This window comes from Choloepus didactylus, chromosome 3 (genome assembly GCF_015220235.1).
Source record: "Choloepus didactylus isolate mChoDid1 chromosome 3, mChoDid1.pri, whole genome shotgun sequence".
NCBI lineage: Eukaryota > Metazoa > Chordata > Mammalia > Pilosa > Megalonychidae > Choloepus > Choloepus didactylus.
Genome location: NC_051309.1, coordinates 127,619,348 through 127,638,196, shown reverse-complemented (window position 1 = coordinate 127,638,196; position 18,849 = coordinate 127,619,348). Strand labels below are relative to the sequence as shown.

The 18,849-nt window shown below is 38.2% G+C and overlaps 1 long non-coding RNA gene across 1 annotated transcript in view; it reads right to left on the bottom strand.

Moving 5' to 3' along the window:
* Positions 1-1,497, bottom strand: part of LOC119529798 — a 29,368-nt gene extending 27,871 nt beyond the window's left edge. Inside the window, exons 1-2 of the long non-coding RNA XR_005215951.1 lie at positions 880-1,497; positions 433-531 (exon numbers count right to left, since the gene is read on the bottom strand). This is a non-coding gene — a long non-coding RNA (uncharacterized LOC119529798). The remainder of the gene's footprint in view (positions 1-432; positions 532-879) is intronic.
* Between the last annotated feature and the right edge of the window lie 17,352 nt (positions 1,498-18,849).

The following is an 18,849-nucleotide window of genomic DNA, read 5'->3' as shown; positions in this document are numbered from 1 at the left end:
CAGAACAACTAATTTAAAAAGATGATAAACTGCACTGTATCTAGTAAGAATTCCTGATGTCCCTTACAAAATTCTAGCTCCTCAAGGCAACACAGAATGGGATTTATTTAATAAACCTTTTGAAGAGACAAGTACCAGTTTTGGGTGGCAATCATAAATAATTACGGTGGTCCATCTTCTTAACACCTAAATGCTGCAAAAGAGAGGCTTTACAACTATCTCTGAGCAATGGTTTCCTTGTTTTACTTGATTTAAATCAATTAAAATGATTTATTTCAACTATGAGAACAAAATGGGCACTGGATCAACTCTGAAATTCTTATAGTGACTAATCTTAAGGGAAACATGGAATTGTTTCATTTCTTTTAAAAGTTAGTACATTCATTTATGAGCCACTATTACTGGATAGGGCAAATAAACAGGTGAACTTACCTTAAGTCAAAGTTCAAAGAGGTGAAGTCAGTACTTGAGAAAATTTTAAGACAGGTATGAAAAAGCAGAGCACAATATCCAATCCTATCAGTTTAGGCCCTGTGGAAACAAAAAGGTATTGGCTCCAGAATCTCGAGTTACACAACACGTTATTAAAATTAACCACACAATGACCATCTCTATCTGGTGAGGCAGAAACTGCAAAAACATAACACAAAATCCGTCACTAAGGGACTGGCTTTGATACCACCTAAGGAAGACATGCTAGATAAGCTGAAACACATGCTGGAACGCAACACTGAACACATAATCACCTTTAGGAACATTTTAAATTTAAGGCTTTCTGAGTAGCCCACGAGTTCATAAATATACATAAGCACATAAAACCACAACATGCTAAAACTTTCAGGATTATGTTTTCAACACAAGTTCGCTAAACAAACTTACTTAAAACAGGAGATAAAATGAGTGTGGGTTCAGGACACCTTCATTTCAAGCCGTGAGAAACTTGTCCTAAGCAGTGCGTGCCACCTCTGGAGTCCACGTCTCAAGGCTTCCTGGCCCAGTTTCTGAAGACCGTCCCATACATCCATCCGTGACATCCTCCAGTTGCAGCCGTCCGGGGGCATCGTCCTCTCCCGGGTTCTCGGCCTCCGCGGCAGCCCCACCACCCGGGCGGCGCTCGGGAAGCCAAGGTGCCCAGGGCGGGGAGAGGGCGACGCACGGGCGGCCCTTTCCCTAACGCGCGCTGGGTCCCAGCGGACATGACTTGCTCTGGTCCCGGAGCGCGGGTGGCGCTGGGCAGGACACTGCTGCGGGGGTAGCGGGCGGGAGCGCGGGTGACAATTGCGCTCATCCAGGCGTGACCGTGGCCCTGGAGACCCCGCCCGGCCGCGCCACCGCGGATCTCACGCCGCCATGGAGTGCTGCGCCTCTGCCTGCCGGCGCCCGCTCGCTCAGGGAGGGAAGGGGGTGAGCTTTGCCATCGTCCCGCCTCGCACCCCGGCGGCCTAGATCTGGCTGCCCAGGCCTGGACCAGGAGAGACTCAGCGCGTCCAGCCTGGCTGGCCAGTTCCCCCAGTAGTCCGGGGCAGAGTCGGTGGCGGTCGCCAAGGGTGTGCCTGGGTCGCACAACGGGAAAAAGTGTCCAGTCTCCCAAGGCGGCAGTGGGAAGAGGCTGCTGGAGAGCTGCAGAGTCGGGCACAGTCACATACAAGGATGTTTCCTCTGCACCCCTAGGATGGTAGGTGGGAAAATACACACTATCCGCTTCAAAATGATAATACAAATTATTAGCACCATACTGCGGCGTTGCCACTTGGCCTAAGCAGGAATTTGTCTGTAATCACAGTTCTCCACCTGCCTTGACTACCTTCCTGGGGTTTCATTTATTTCCCTTTAGCTCACACACTGGACAGATAGCTCCACAAGGAGTAGGACTGAGACTGATTCTAGGTGTACAAATTCAATCCTTGGCACATAGTAGGCTCACATCAAAAGGTTTTGTTGAATGAATGGATGAACAAACTGATGCGAGGTTGTAAACTAGGAGCCTCCCTCTATTCCCAGCTTCCTGAATGGCCTTGTGGCCCAGCCTCTAGAAGAGAAGTGGAAGGCTTGCAATTGTTAAGAACATTTTTGGATATAAGGTATCAGGTTTTGTTATCTCTAACTAGTATTTGATCAGGAATATTTAACTGATGTTTTTGAATTCTCGTTTTGGTTCCAGCAAACCAGAACATATAAAGAATTAATAAGCAGGGATCTACAAATGGTCACTTGTTTTGGATATTTGCTGGCCTGTTTCCCAGTACCCTCCCCTTTGTGGAAACAGTACTCCAATTTTGCTTGTAAAAAACCAGTGATCCCCTGCCCCCAGCCTACTTGCTTCAGGTGAATGCCCTGACTCCATGGGTACACACAATACATGCCACTCATACTCAGTTCAGGATTTGCTTCTGGCACTTGAGACCCAGGCATCTGGTTCCCCACAGACTTGGAGACGTAAAATCAGGGAGGGGAGACACTTTCATGGAGTAAGGAGGACCATCAGTCCTTTGTAGCCAGCATGTCCTCTGGAGTAATTAAGTACAAAGTCTCACAAACGCAACAGCACCTCTTAACTCTAGCTCATTTATTTAATTATCTCATTAATGAGAAGAGTGTCCTCATCTTTCCTCTGATCTTCTTGCATTACAAGCTCTCAGACCCTGGTTGAATGGAGTTACTAGACGAGAAAATATATCACTAGTAGGTGACCTGATAAAAATAATTCATGACTATCACAGTTTCCAAAACAGGGAAGAATTCCCAATTTTTCCAAAGTTTTGAAAGATACATTACTGTTTGACAGAATGCACAAAATTCCTTGAAAAAATTAGCCATTTTTTTAACCATTTATCATCATCTGTGGGATCACCTGTTAAAAACATAAACTTCACAGAAACTTTTCTTGCAACTGGCTATTTCAACTGTTTTGAAAAAATGAAAGAATAAGAAGAAATAAATATATGTTCAAAAATGGTTGGTGTGATGGTTAGATTCAAGTGTCAACTTGGCCAGTTGATGGTGCCCAGGTGTCTGGTCAAGCAAGCACTGGCCTAACAGTTACTGCAAAGACATTTGTGCCTGGTTAACAAACAAGAAGGCTGGTTTTTTAAATCATCAGTCAACAGATTGCCTCTGTGGCTGATTATATCAAGAAGGGAGTGTCTTCTGCAATGAGATAATTCACTTCTTCTTTGGCTAGCCAGCCTCTACTGGGGAGTTCATCGAGGACCTTCATCAGAGTTGCCAACTCATTTCCTGCCCTACAGAATTTGAAATCGTGCATCCCCACATTTGAGAGAGACACTTTTATAAAATCTCATATTTACAGATTTCTCCTGTTGATTCTGTTTCCCTAGAGAACTCTGACTAATACAGATGGTGCAAGCAAAATGATGTCCTGGAGCCCTGGGTGTATAGATTCCCAGAAGCTCAGAGTCTGTTTTTGGTATAACTTGCTTAATCTTTGCAGTTTAGGACAAGTATTCCAAACATGGTCTTGTATTCAAGGCATCACATGGCCTCAAATATACCCTTATCGGAGGACAGTACTTCCAAGTTGCCTTAATGAAAATGAGATCCCACTAATAATTTCAGACTCATGGTGTAAGCCTTCCATGTTCTCTAGGTTCTCACAAGCTTGGAACAACTGCAGTAGTTTTGCTGACATAGTCTTTATTTTCCAAGGTCACAGCCTGCCCTTGCCTATGAATAGGTGAGGAGAGAACCAAGGTAATTGACTCTATAAGCTTCTCAAGTTTACGAAATTCACCTGAGGGCATGCCATTCAGAAGACTGGTTCTGACATTTCTATTACTGACTCTTCTTCCCATTATCAATGAGATCCTGTGAGACTTACTTTCAACTTGACAAGGTTTTCCTCAGATCTCATCACAGCCAGCTTTCCCTAAAAAACTTAGAGCCAGATTACAGTTCACTGCCACTAAACAGTCTGAATTGTGGTACATCAGAGTCCTTGTAGAAATTTCTATGAGATAAGAGCATACTATATAGAAGATTCTATAAGTTAACTCACTTTTATTAAACAATCAGTGATAAGCAATATTAAAAAAAAAAAAAAGACCCAGTCTCTTTTTCAATTCCCAGACCTGGGTCAATTTTCAGATCTGGAATCTTTGATTGAAAATATAGTTGGGTCTCTAGGAAGCAGGATGCTGGCAAGTGATACTATAATGATTTCCTCAGTCTTTTCCCAAAAGGATCCATGATCATTTATTTGGGTAACTACACTTTGAAGAAAAGAGAACACTCTGAAGAAAGGTGAATACTCAAAGAATACTCAGGGACTATTAGACACAGAGCCTGAGTTGACATGGCTACCTGGAGATCTCAAGTATCATCATGGCCCCCGCTATGAGAATGGGGATTTACAGGATCCAGGTGATAAAACCAGTCTTGACTGAAATCTAGCCATAGCATGCCTACTAGGTGTGGAGACTTATCCAGTGTTTATATCCCCAGTCCCTGACTGGATAAATTGGATTTATGTACAATTAAGTTGAAGAAATCCCTACATTGTGTCCTAAATCCTTTCATGTGGAATAAGAGTCATCATGGTGGGGTGACCAAGCAGAAATCTCTGAACCTCTTTTGTCCCATCCCCTATGAAAAACAATGTGACATCATGGCATATGGCAGAGATATTCCTACCATTAAATACCTCTGGGATGCAGGTTTGGGATACTCATCATATCTCAATTTAATTTTCCTGTCTGAACCTGCAGAAAGCAGATAGGTCCTGGGTAATGACTACAGATTATCTCATGCTCAAGGAAGTGTTACCCGTGACCTGAGAAGCTGCTGAACATAAACATAAACTGACTGCTTGACTATTGGACTCAAATGACCATGCATGCATGCAGAACTGCTCATTTTGAACTGTGCTCCATTCGACCCGTCAGGTTATTAATTCAGATTGCCCAGCATCAGTTCATCATAAGATGGAAATGACACATCCAGGATGACCCAAGCATAACCAAAGGGTGTGAGTGATCAGCATGGGCAAGTAATCCAGACACTTGTGACCTACATACCCCACAGGTGTATAAGCATCCCTCCTAACTTGCACCTATGGCATATGAGTGGTCCTGCATGCCCAGGTGAAGGTGGAGTAAAGTATACGGAAGGCTTGGCTTGGTATGTGGGTACAAACCAAAAATGTCCACTTACTGCATTACAGGCATAATGGTTTCTGTGCTCCCTGAAACAAGAAATATGATCATGGGCCCACTCTGCACCTTCTTTCCTATATTATAGGTCCCCAAATTACACAGTGTCTGTTTTTGTGTTATCTATTTGCTGAAGATGCATGGAGAAGTAGAGCTGTATGAAGTCAGATAGTGGGCTGTTTAAACCATGAAAATGTACTGCTCAGATCTCCTGCTGGAAGGAAAATAAGGTGATGGCCCAAATTCCCATGATCGTAACACTAAGGCTACATTTTCCACAGCTCCAAACCAATGATTGAATACAGCCAGCGTAATTTTGCAGACCATTCCTACAAGACACAGCACTCCTCTAACACACAGCCTTTGCTTTGGACCCTCCATCCATCTAGTTGAACTGGTGAGTGTTCTGTGCCCGCCCAGACTTTCTTGCTTCCTCTTCTTCACATGGTCACACCTGCATTGTGGTGGAAGTGCTCCACACTTTCTCCTGTTCCCTTCCCCTTTGCCCCTTACAGGCATTTCTCTCAATAAATGTCTTTACATCCAATCCCCTCTTAACATCTATTTCTTAATTGAGAAGAACCAATGCATCTGTACATTGTGATCCAGAGATTTCAAAAAGAAGGAAATAATAAATAATATATTCAAGAAATGTTAATACTATGGATTTGTTCTTCTGCAAGTATATTCCCTTGAAATGTATTGATGAAATGAGAAATTATTACTTTTAATTTTTGGGGCCCATGATAATTTCAATATTCTTCCACAGGCTATATAGTTCAGTACTTTGTACAAAATAAATTAATGCTGATTGAATAAATAAGTTCACTTTTTAAAAAATCTTCTTAAGTTCTTCAAGTAAAATATATTTAAAAAGTAATCTTTGAAAGTTTTCTCTATGTATTAGTTAGGGTTTTCTAGGGAAACGAATCAACAAGAGATATCTATAAATATAAGATTTTATAAAAGTGTCTCTCATAACTGTGGATATGCATGAGTCCAATTCTATAGGGCACAGGAAACTGGCAACTTCAATGAACGTGATTGATAAACTCCTCAGGAAACGCATCGCTGGTTAGCCAAAGAAGAAGTGAAGGTCCTCTATCTGTCTCACTTAAGTCTTCAACTGACTGGATTAAATCTAGCTGATTGCATTCTCTCATTGTAGAAGACATGCCCTTCGTTGATGTAATCAGTCACAGCTGCAGCCAACTGACTGTTGATTTAATAAACCAGCCTTCTGGTTTATTAACCAGCCACAAATGTCCTTGCAGTAATGGTTAGGCCAGTGCTTGCTTGACCAGACACCTGGGTACCATCACCTGGCCAAGTTGACACATGAACCTAACCATCACACCCTAGATGTCTGTGGCTATGGTATTAAAAATTATATATTTAGTACTTACAGTCTTGTTGATCAGAAGAGAGTAGGGTTAACATAGATTTTAGAAAAGCACAACTTGCAGTAATTTTGTGTTCACAGCAGCAACAACAAACAAATAAAGTGTTCAAAGAAGGAGTGCCTTGGTGGTTGTAAAAGAACTGTTTCTTGTTCAAGCCTGACACTCCAGGGGTGACTTTTTTGGACTGTAAATGATGGGCTATAGTTAATATAATTATATATTAACTGTACTATATATAATATATATTATATACATAATTATATATTAACTATACTATATATATTAATCATACTAATATTGTTTCATTGGTCATAACAAAGATACCATACTAATACAAAATGTTAATAATAGAGAAAACTGCATGTGTGAGGGACTTACACTGGAACTCTGTACTTTCCGCATGATTTTTCTGTAAACCTACAGCTGCTCTGACAAAACAATAATGGTACTAATAAAAGGACACAAGAGACTATTTGAAAGAGCCCCTAACGGCTTAAGCTGGAACAATTAGAGTATTAATTGTAAGGCGCCTATGTTAATTTCTTAGTTTTGGTAAAAAGATTATGACTGTGTAAGATGTTATCATTAAGGACAGCTGTATGAATGGTATATTGGAACTCCCTGGACTATATTCACAAGTCTTCTGTGAACTTATTTCAAAATAAAACTACTAAAGGTAATTATGCTCATTTTAATGTAAAATAAATAAAAATAATTACAATTTATGAAGGTTGTATTTCTGTAAGATTTCACTCTCCAATTGAAGGTGACAATCATGATTCATGTTCAGAGGCTCTTGTGTTTAAGGGGCACTTCACAAAAAGTAGATAACCAAATTAAGGTTGTTCTTTTCTGAAATGTTCATAAGATATATTCTTAATCCATTATTTTATAATATGGTAGGAACATTGATTTCAGGGTCCCTGAGTAGTTTATGATTTTAAGAATAGCTTATCAACTATTTGCCAATTTTATTTTTATTTAATAACATCTTATCACTAAATTAGAAATTCATTGTAAGCACATATTTTCTAATTAGAAAACTAAAATTCAGGTGCGATCTCTAAGGTGACTTCACAGTTTATAAAACAAAATATTTTTACTCTGAGTTGTATGGATGGATATCTTATTATACACCTGGGAGAAGCAGCCAAAGCTTAGGGAGGTATAACTTGTCCAGCCTACAAGGAAGTTTTGGAATGAAAGCAACAATTCAGAACTTTTCACTTAAAATTTTCATACTCCTTCCAATAAACAATCCAAAAAACTCTCCTACACCTGCATGGTCTTCTCTCTGTTCCTGTCATTCCATTCCTAAGAATCTTGCCATCTCCCAATAGCTATGGGCCAGGCCCTTCCTTAAACGGAACAGCATCGGCTGGGGGATTGGGGTGGGACATTGAGGCTGCAGAAGTTGGTGCCTGAACCTTGCACATTCAGTCCCAGGCCCCTCCCACTGCTTTGCTTTGCCTTACTGGGAGGCAGCTGGGGGCTGGGGGTGCCAAGGTGATAAGCCCTCTCCTGCCTGTATGAATGATGGGGCTGTAGACTTGGGACTCCAGACCCTTCTGGTTCTGGTCCAGTGCCTGTTCATCCTCTCCCATGGCAGAGCTGATGGTGACAGCCATGGCCTCCTGCCTATGGTGGTGTCTCCAATAAAATGGCAGATGACCTTTACAAAAAAAACAAAAAAACAAAACAGAAACATTGTTCACTTATTTTGGTGGTATGAAGTTAAAATAATTATGTCAAGAACATAAATCCTATAAATCTCTTTTTTTAATTCAAGTCTTAAAAGCTGATTATTTTACAGCTGCACAAAAACAAGCTTTTGTAAACTCACATTTCTCTTTCTCTTTTTTTTCCAGAATGAATATTGATATAATTCACCTTCTGCTTGAAGAGAGAAAGCACAAGATGAACTGCCTACATATATTAAAGTAGAAAGCTAATGAGAAGTGGAGAAAATTAATTTATTTGCTACTCACATTGTTTAGTATATATTTAACAATTCTAAGAATCCATTGTTGCATTTTTATGTAAAGTAAATATTTCAATGATTTGCCATTTAAAAATAATTCCCAGTTTAAAAATCTAGTGTCAGCACTTTCTTTTCACTTGAGGTTATTTAAAGACAGAAAAAAAACAAAACAAACAAACAAAAAAAACTATAATTCTGTGTTCCCAGTGTTGCTCAAGTGCTAGATTGTTTTCCTTGTAAATCTTACCACAAGTGGGAAGTTCTCTCCCATCATGAGAGTCTGTTTTGAGTCCCCATCTATATCTTTAATAAGAAATCATCGAACAGATATTTGTTATCCTTTTTACACCCAGAACCACAATAATATGGGAATGTACGAAGTGATTGTTTATATGGCTAAATATTGGAACAGAGTGCTCTCCAGGAAAAGGATGATTATTCAAATTACCAGTTTGTGTAATTCATAGTCAATACATGAATTACGTGCTTAAAATATAGTTAACCCACAATTCTGAAATATAATGTACTGAACCTATGTATCAAATTCAATAACACCTCATTTAAATTGAATTTCAAAATTCCACAATGTTCATGAACCTTTCATGTACTGAAAAAAGCATTGAATTTGGAGCTAGCAACCCTGAGTATTTGTACTTCCATATATGTATTTCTAAATGAACTCCCTGTTTCAGCATCATCTGGAAAGCTTATTAAAATGCAGATCTCCAGGGACACGTCCAAACCAATAAAATTAGAATCTTACTTTTGGAATGTGAATTTTAATCAAAAACCTCAGGTAATTTATAAAATCATCTATTGCTACCTGTGCTGTTTAAATTTTCTGTATATATAAAGCAAAATATGATATGTTTCAGACCTTTTAAATTTCTCCAACTCTAATGATTCTAGCATTCCTTAACCATCCTGCCATTGGGCCAATAGCCGTTTTGTTAAACTTTCAATAGACTCCATTGAATAAGAAAATTCAAACTGGAAATATGTCCAATAGTAGTCTATCTACCCTAATGATATTATAGCCATAAACCATTAATTTTATGCTTAATTGCACTACAGTTGACCTAAAATACCAAAATAAGTCAGTACTATGCGATTTATCTTGTTCTTGGCTTTTAAACTTGCTATCAAAAAAACCTTCCCATAAAAGGCACACTACTTGCATTTACTTTCTAACCTTGGAAGCAGAAGATTATAAAGGAGAAGAAGGATATGTTATCAAAAACTTAATGAGCACACTGCAAAAAATCCTGTAGCAATTACAGAGTTCAGTTTTCTTTGAGCAAGTTGTTGGTAATGGAGAAAAGCAATGAAAATGAAACTGGGGTTATTAATGAGACCAAAGAAATGATGCTTTTCAGTGAAGAGAATAATAAAATGTAATTGCTAAATGAGGTATAACAAACAGAGATAATGATGAATCTTTATCCCTAATTTTAGAGGAGGTTCTGCACAATCTCCAAAAGGCCAGCATATTCATATAAAAGACTGCCAAGTAGAATTTTAGCTTAATTTTTCAAAATTATGTTGGTGCTCTTACCAACTTACTCTTTTTTATTAATTTTTTTCCTTCCATAGCATCTTCGCTCAATCATAGGGGAAATATACCTAATTTCTTTGCAAAGAAAATTATGTACAGTATTAACTGCAGAGATCTATCTTGAGATGTTGGTTTGAAATAAATTTTACTTACAGGATTAACAGAAGTTGTGGGTGAGGCAGGAACCTCCCAGTCTCAGAGTTGCTCTGTCTTCAGGCACCAAGTCATTCCCTCTACTATGTGATTAAATTTACATTAATGAGGGTAGTTTAAAATTTTATTAAAACCTAATGTTAAAGGTATAAAGAAATAAAGTAAGCTTTATGTGGAAGTGGGAAGGAAGAATATAATCAGTTTTCTTTAGGGATAATGTGCTGTATATTAACAAGTCATTTTTTAAAAAGCCATGGCTGCAGACCAACCTTTCCTTTTCAGTATTGTGATACTTTTCCACCTATGACTGCTGCAGTCATTACCTCTTCAGATCTGATACCCTAACCTTAGCCCTTTGCCTCCAATACAGGGGAAAGTGATCTCCATCATCTGGTAAATTCCTTATTAAAATAATAAAGATTTTTAATCTGAACACAGAATATACCTTATTTCATGGTGTGCACTTCACTGCTTCAATATTGATTTATGAAATGAATATTTAAGGACAAGAATAATTCTAGAATCATCATAATACCAAAAATCAGAAGTAAGCAAATAGGGGAGGAAATCAGTTTTGGAAAGAATCTTGGGATCGAGTATGCAAAAAAATCTCAAATATCAGTAAATACACAGGAAAAATTTCATTTAAAGTGTCAATCAATGTGACCTTTTTATTAGACACATGACACTTCAGCATCTACATCCTACAGCATATTTTCTTCTAATTCTTCTCATAATAGCTTTGAAACAGAACTGAAATGGATACATTGAGCATAAGAAAGAAATATAGTGTGGCAACCCATGGCCAGAGCAAAACAGGCCTGCAGATCTTTAGTGCACAGCAGTCTGCATGATCTAGGCAGCTAAATGTTTAACCTATTGTCTTTCTAAGCCAGTAAAGGGAAAAAGGATAAATTGACCTTAAAATGTAACTTTATGCAAGCAGGCAGGAAGTGAGAGGCTCTTAGTCTCACAAAAAAAGCAAAATGTAATTGTTTAAGTGCTATTCTAGTCCTTCCTGCACCCCCCTCTCCAGGTCAAAGTAACCTGTTCCTGCATCTATGCTCCCCCCAACCCTTAGGAGGGCCTTTGTCTTAAACCCGGATAAATGGCTGAATGCCCTTTTTGCTTTGCTTGGTGGTCTTTCCTGTGAATGCGGTGCTTTCCTGGACTGAGAGAGCTGTTATGATTTCTCCACAACTTCTCACCCTGTAAGTAAGCCCTGAATAAAAGTTCATGTATCAGAAAATGCTCGTTGTCATCTTTGGCCTTTGGACTGGCATGGCCCTCTTGGGCTACAACATATAATAAAAGACTAGTAAAAGAAAATGGAAAACTAGGTACTTAGAGTTCCAAATGAATTATTCATCACAGAATCAATTAATGCCTAATCTACTGATGGTATGTGGAATGCAGAGAACTTTTCCCCCAATGAAAAGAATGATGAAATTTATCATTACTGTTAATTTATCTGATAAAAATATTACCAATGGTAAAGTTAGAACAGCTAGAGTCTAAAGCAATTTTGTTATGATGTTATTATGTTTACTCAGCCATATTGAATGCTACATTAAACATTTTTTGGGAGTGAATTTTCCATTATGTTCTGTTATCTTCTAATTCCAATATACACTTAGAGCTTGTTCCTGGCATAGATAAGAAGTGAATTCTGTTTTTGTCAAAGGAATATTTCCTTCATTATCTAACTACATATTATTTCCTCTCATTTACATAAGCAATGCTCAAGGTACTCCACCTAAGCATGTATAAAAAGGAACAGACACAAAGTGACTTATGCACATTTTGGTATATCCTTTATCTTACTAGATGAAGAATTACGGTGCTATGTAGGGACACATCCTTTACTCAGAATCAGTCTTTGTTGATTCCCAGGCATATTGTTACATTTTTTTTCCCCACTGTATGATATCTGAAACATAATACACTATTTTAATGGCCCTGGGGAAATCTTGGTAGGATTTTATTGTGAATAGAATCTAGTAGCTACAGGCTTTAACTTGCTTTTTTGTATTACCTATTTGCAAGGTATTTCTACAGAAATTTTCCAATGGCATATAACTTTTTCAAGTTTATGTATATATGGCTAAACATCATTAAATTTTTATTTCTTTTTATGTGTGTAATTCTATATGATAGTTAATGAACTTCTTATTAAGCAAGTTTTTGTTAAAAACTTTGGGAAAGAGCATGACTTTTAAAGATAATCAGCACAGCAAAACATTCATACATAAATAGATCACTTGTCATTTGTCTTCACAAATGCACTCTCTTATGCCTTAATGAGAGGATCATAGTCTATTATTCTATCAAAAAGTGCCAAGCAAATATTGAAAATATGTAAGAAGCAAAAGAAAAACAGTATGACATCACCTTTTCGACTCAGAAAATTTTTGCATAAAATCTCTCTCCTGATGCTTTGAAAATTAGAGTTATGGAAGTTCTTTAATTTTTTCCTTTTAATATTTATATGATAAAGGGTCAAATGTAAGAAAAATTTAATAAGGTAAATGAAGAAGGACTTAATTTGATACAAAACATAATTAGCACATATTCTATTTCTAAAAATGTGTGTTGTGATTCACATTTTTGTAAAAGGAAAGTCCTTCAGACAATGAAATATACAACTATATTATAAACAAAGAATATAATTGCATGGTTAATATTCACATATTTTATTTTAAAGAACTCTTACAGTTCTTTAACATGATTTTATAATCTATATGTCAAAAGATGGTATTTGAAAATAAGGAAGAGGAAGAGAGACTGGGAATTATTAGCTCTATCAATAAATTGAGTTAATTTTTAATACCAGCTTTGTAGCAGAAAAGAGGTAATTTAGTTGTCTGTAAGCCACTGTTTCAAATTAGTTAAATTGGATTTTAAATTTGGATCCTTGTGGAGGTCAGATCCAACATGATGGGAGACCAAGGCCATGATGCATGAGGAAAGAATTTGTTTCTCAAAGGTCTCAGAGAGAAAGGGGTGTAATGAGAGGTCACAGGAAGTGAGATTGGCTGGAGTGGATCCACCAGCAGGTGGGGAGCACACAAGCAGAGTGAGAGGGATCCATACATGGGAGGAATTGCTGTACAGTGTGCCTTCAGAACACAGGCTCAGGCACAACAGAGGTTCTCAGAAAATGATCATTTTAATACACAGCACAATAGGTCCAAAAGAGCAGTACATGATATCCCAACCTGGCTGGTCCCTGGGAAGGCCAGCTTAATACTTAGTGTCTGTAGGGAAATGAGAGACAAATCTTGTTGCGGTTCAGAAGTGTGTTCTCACCCTATGTGTACAGATCCAATCAGTAGACATTGGGATATTGAGAAGAGAAAAAGTTTATTTAGCTAAGGCTAGCCTCACAAAGACAAGAGGATAGTATTTTCCTCAGATATGTCTCCCTGAGCTGGAAAAGTAAAGGATATTTACTGGATTAAACAAAGGGAGGTGGGGATAGGGATGTTAGGGCTACTAGGACATTGGGATTAGCTAGTAAACATTCAAATTAAGGATTGCAAGTTGGTTATTATCATTGGCTGATGGGTTGTGCTATTTTGAGGAGTGGGCTTGTGATGTTGCTAGAATTTATAATGGTCAGACCTCTTTCTTTCAGGTCCGATATTCCTGTTTCCTGTTGTTCCTGCTCACTTTGTTTTTGTTCTCAGGGTATGTTACATCCTGGGGTCATTTTAGGTTGAGGTCTTTTCTTTTAAGCACGTGCTTCCCTGGTTTCAGTTAGTTCTGTAGAGAAGGAAGAAAGCAGGAACTTGTCCTGGGGTTAGGTGACTCCTTCATCAATCTTAAAAGAAGGAAGTGAAAGTTTTTGCAGGTTAGTAAGGGAGGCGCTATTCTAGTGAGTTAGCATGTGGCAGTTTCAGGGAGTGTGATTTTCACTATTACAATTAGGCAAAGTTTTCTCCTCGGTTAACTTTCTTTTAACTGTGCATAACTTTGCAGTTAAAGCTAATTAAGACGGGTCTGGCTAGAGCTGTTAAAACAAGAAGTTATCCATGGGGTGTGTAGGTAGGAATTTTGGAGAAAAGAGAAACAAACTTGTGTAATTTAGGGAGGGAGCTATTTCTGCAGTGCTGGTGTGAAGGGGTGGGGGGTGGGGAGTGGTGTATGAAAAACCTGTCAGGGTCCCCTACAATCCAATCCGTGCTGCCTGAGGGCAGGGCGTTTATACATCCCAGGAGAATGTATCAAGCAAACTTTGTGCCCAGTTCCCACCTGGGTAAGCAGATGGGGCTGCTTCTTCCTAGATTTGGCTTCAAGGTACAGGCAGACCCTTCCATTAGACCTAATGTCTCTCCTGGAATGAGAAATGGAAACATATTGTAACAGCTGCACACAAAGAGAAGGAGGCGGGAAGGCAAGGGCTGGCGTTATTGTGGTCCAGGGGTGGAGGTTAGTAGACTGGCCTTGGGAGTAAAAGATTGGTTAGTTTACAGCAAACAAGCATGAACAGGGAAAGGAACTGGGGGCCAGAGGACAGTTGGGGCCAGCTGTGGGTTTTGGGTGATGCACGTGGGTGGTGTGGGTGGTGGCCACAGACGTGGGTTTGAGCTCTGGGGAGTACAGGTCCCAGGGGTGGAACACTGTTCCTTATCTTGCCCAAAGGTCAGTGTTGAGGCAAGTGGCTTAGCCAAAGTGAGATGGATGCTGAGGCAGAACGTAAAAAAAAAACCCATAGTTACAACAATCCATCCTTGAGGCCTCGGGAACATTCATTTGGAGGATTGTGGCAATTTGGGTGACTGATACATTTACTTGATAGCCTTATTGAGCCAGCACAGAAGGCATCTGAGGAGATTGGTTATGATAAAAATGTTAATAAGAAGTAAAACCGAGAACTGGAAGCCTTTGCATAACCATTCCCCCCACTCTTCAGGGGATAGCTAAGAGGAAATATTGAGGTTTTTTAGGTTCTGAAGCATTTGTTAAACAACCCTGATTGTATTGTTAAACACTTTGATCTTTGAGCCATCTTTCCTAAATTAATTTGACCATTCTTGAGTTATTAATATACATGCAAAAGAAGGTGCTTCTTATAGCACAGACACCTGCTTTTTTGCCAAGAAGCAATCTAAGGCTAAGCAGTTATCTAAGACTACAACATAGAGAGTTTGTTTTCTCTGAATAACTGATAATTCTAGTGCTATCCTTCTAAAACATCTTTTAATGCAATCTCCTACACCCCAAATCTCTTTTAAAGATTCAATTAAAAAAAGATTAAAGCAAATGACTTTCTTAAAATTAAAATTAATTAAATATAAAATAAATTTTGCTTAATTAATTTGTATTTTGCATGAAAATGTTCAAATCGTGTCATCTTTCTATACCCAATGGATTTGGCATGGAGATATAATTTATTTTGATAGAGTTTTGGGCTACCTCACTGGTTTTTCAAACTTCTACACTAAACAGTGGGATTTCAGTATGTAGACCTCTGTGTCTTCTTATTCTTATTCTCAGAATAAGAAATAATTTGCAATATCAATTATATTTGAAGTTTCCTAATGAATGATTCGTCACATGCTCTATTCTAATCCTAAGAACCTCTTGTATTCTAAATTCTTTTTCAAAATCATCTTCCTTTTCCATACTCTTTTTTCTCATTAACTTACTATCCTTAATTATGACAGTCAACTCAATTGATATTTACTTTCCAATAAGTTTTGCCATATGTCTCACAACTATCATAAAAGAAATATGTTAAAAATAAATCTCTTATTTCTGCATCTGATGGACTGTATACTCCCTTTTCCCTCTTTTGGCCTTTCACTATTTCAGTATATTCTGCTTTATAAACTTCAGTAATTTTTAAAACATTGATTTGATTAAGTCATTCTGTTAAGAAAATCTTCAATGATTCTCATTAGCTAGGGTATTCTATGATGTCTTTTATCCTTGTATTCAGCATTATTTAAATTTTGCCCAAACTTAGCTTTAATATTACCTTACACCATGTAATGGTTAGGTTCTTGTGTCAACTTGGCCAGGTGATAGTACCCAGCTGTCTGGTCAAGCAAACACTGGCCTAACAATTGCTGTGAGGCCGTTTGTGGCTGGTTAATAAACCAACAGGATGGTTTATTAAATCATTAGTCAATTGACTGTAGCTGTGACTGATGACTTACCAAAGGGCATGTCTTCCACAATGAGAGAATGCAATTGGCTGGATTTAATCCAATTAATCAGTTGAAGACTTATATGAGAGACAGATAGAGGACCTCCATTTCTTCTTTGGCTGCCCAGCGAAGCGTTTCCTGAGGAGTTCGTCGAAGCTGCCGGTTGGTTTCCTGAGGAGTTCATCAGACACCTTCCTTGGAGTTGACAGTTTGCTGACTGCTCTACAGAATTTGGACTCGTGCATACCCACAGTTGCATGAGTCACTTTTATAAATTTTATAGTCATAGATATCTCTCATTGATTCTGTTTCCCTAGAGAACCCTAACTAACACACACCATTTCTCTATTTTAATTTTCTTTTAGAGAGTTAAATTAATCAGCTCTTGATATTAGATTGTTTTATTCATTGTCTTTTAAACATTATTGTTCAAGCCATTCCTTTGGGTATTTGTTCCCCATTATGAACTTCCCAGCATATGTTTTTTCCACATATGGCAGGCTAATGTATTAAGATATTAATTTGCATTTTGATATCTCTCTAATATCCTCTCCTATTCCAAGCAAATCCCCAAGCATATAGATTCTTGGCAATGGAGAAATGTATTTTCCCGGAGAGAAAGTTGAAGTTGGTTATAGAAAATGTTTTTGTAACTTTGTTTTTGATAAAAGGCCAGAGACCTTGAGGGACTTTTACTTAGGTGAAGGGAAGAGAAAGGAGGAGATGGTAAATGAGGAGAGAAAAATGAGAGGAGAAAGCCCATGAGTGGAAGTGAGAGCAGATAAGCAGGTAACAGTGTAGGAGAGCTGTACTTATTCCCTAGAAGTGCCCAGATCTGGTGACAATATGGCAGAAGAGAATTAATTGATTGCTAATACCCTCAAAGAGGAGAGGACTAACCAAGTTTCCAATAGAAGCAAAGATTCTTCTGTCCAAACTTGGCATGGAAGCATAGTCACCTGCAGTCAAGGGACTACATTTCACTTGAATAAAATAATTATACATTTTTTTTACATCTAGTACGTAAAGTGAGATTTATTATTACAACTATCCATGCTCCAAGACCAAATTCAAATACTACATTTATGAAAATGTTCTGAAATATGGTTTAAGCAATTTTTCTGCTCTATTCGTTGTTCTTTTCATTTGGTGTTTAATCTTGTACTGCTGTGTCTTAGCGCCTTTCTTTTATATGCAAATTATTTGTAAATTCTAGCTTTTACGTTTGTATTAGTTAGGGTTCTCTTGGGAAACAGAATCAATGAGAGGTGTCTCTGATAATCAAATTGTAAAAGTGACTCACGCAACTGTGGGTATGCACGAGTCCAGATTCTCTAGAGCAGTCAGCAAACTGTCCACTCCAAGGAAGATGTCCAATGAACTCCTCAAGAAATGAACCGGCAACTTTGACGAACTCCTCAGGAAATGAACTGGGATCTTTGACGGACGTGTTCGATGAACTCCTCAGGAAACGAACCGGCAACTTTGATGAACTCCTCAGGAAATGCTTCACTGGGCAGCCGAAGAAGAAGTGAAGGTCCTCTAACTGTCTCGCTTATAAGTCTTCAACTGATTAATTGGATTAAATCCTGCCAATTGCATTCTCTCATTGTGGAAGACATGCCCTTTGGTGAGTCATCAGTCACAGCTGCAGTCAATTGACTGATGATTCAGTAAACCAGCCTGTTGGTTTATTAACCAGCCTCAAACATCCTCACAGCAATTGTTAGGCCAGTGTTTGCTTGACCAGACAGCTGGGTACTGTCACCTAGCCAAGTTGACATATGAACCTAACCATCACAATGTTTATTTATAATCCCATCTATTTGTATCCTTTCTCTACTGATTAAAATGATATCTGCTTTTAAAATATGGGCAATGCTTTATATCTCCTAGTGGCCTTCACATTTCCTAAAATTTGCCTTGTATCTAGAAAGCACACAATTAATATTGATCTAATTTAATTTATTCCTTAAAGCTTTTGTTCCTGATCTTCATACTTTTCCCTAGTCTTTCATACTTTTAAAATATAACTCGTTATATTTTTTAGTTAAAGATTGAGTCTGGTACATTTCCAATGCAACCAAATTGTTCTAGTGTTAGAAGAGTGTTTAGCCTGAAAATAGTAGTTATGATTTCAACTAACCCATTATAAGATAAATAGCAAGTGAAAAAAGTAGCTTTTATTTTCCGTCCTTTGGTGCTTGAGGTGCACCAAGATTGCTTGCTTTTGTGTTGAGCAACTGGGCCATCCAACCTTGGCCATTTCTGAATTTCACAGTTCTTTGCTTTATCAGAAGTGTGGTAGTGAGCTTGGAGTAAATGTGAGATGCATTACAGTCTTATATCCAAATAAATCCTTTGAGGCTCAGTCAACATGCTTATGGGATGTTCTGCTCTACTAGGCTCACTTTTCTTGGTGTTCACATCTTTT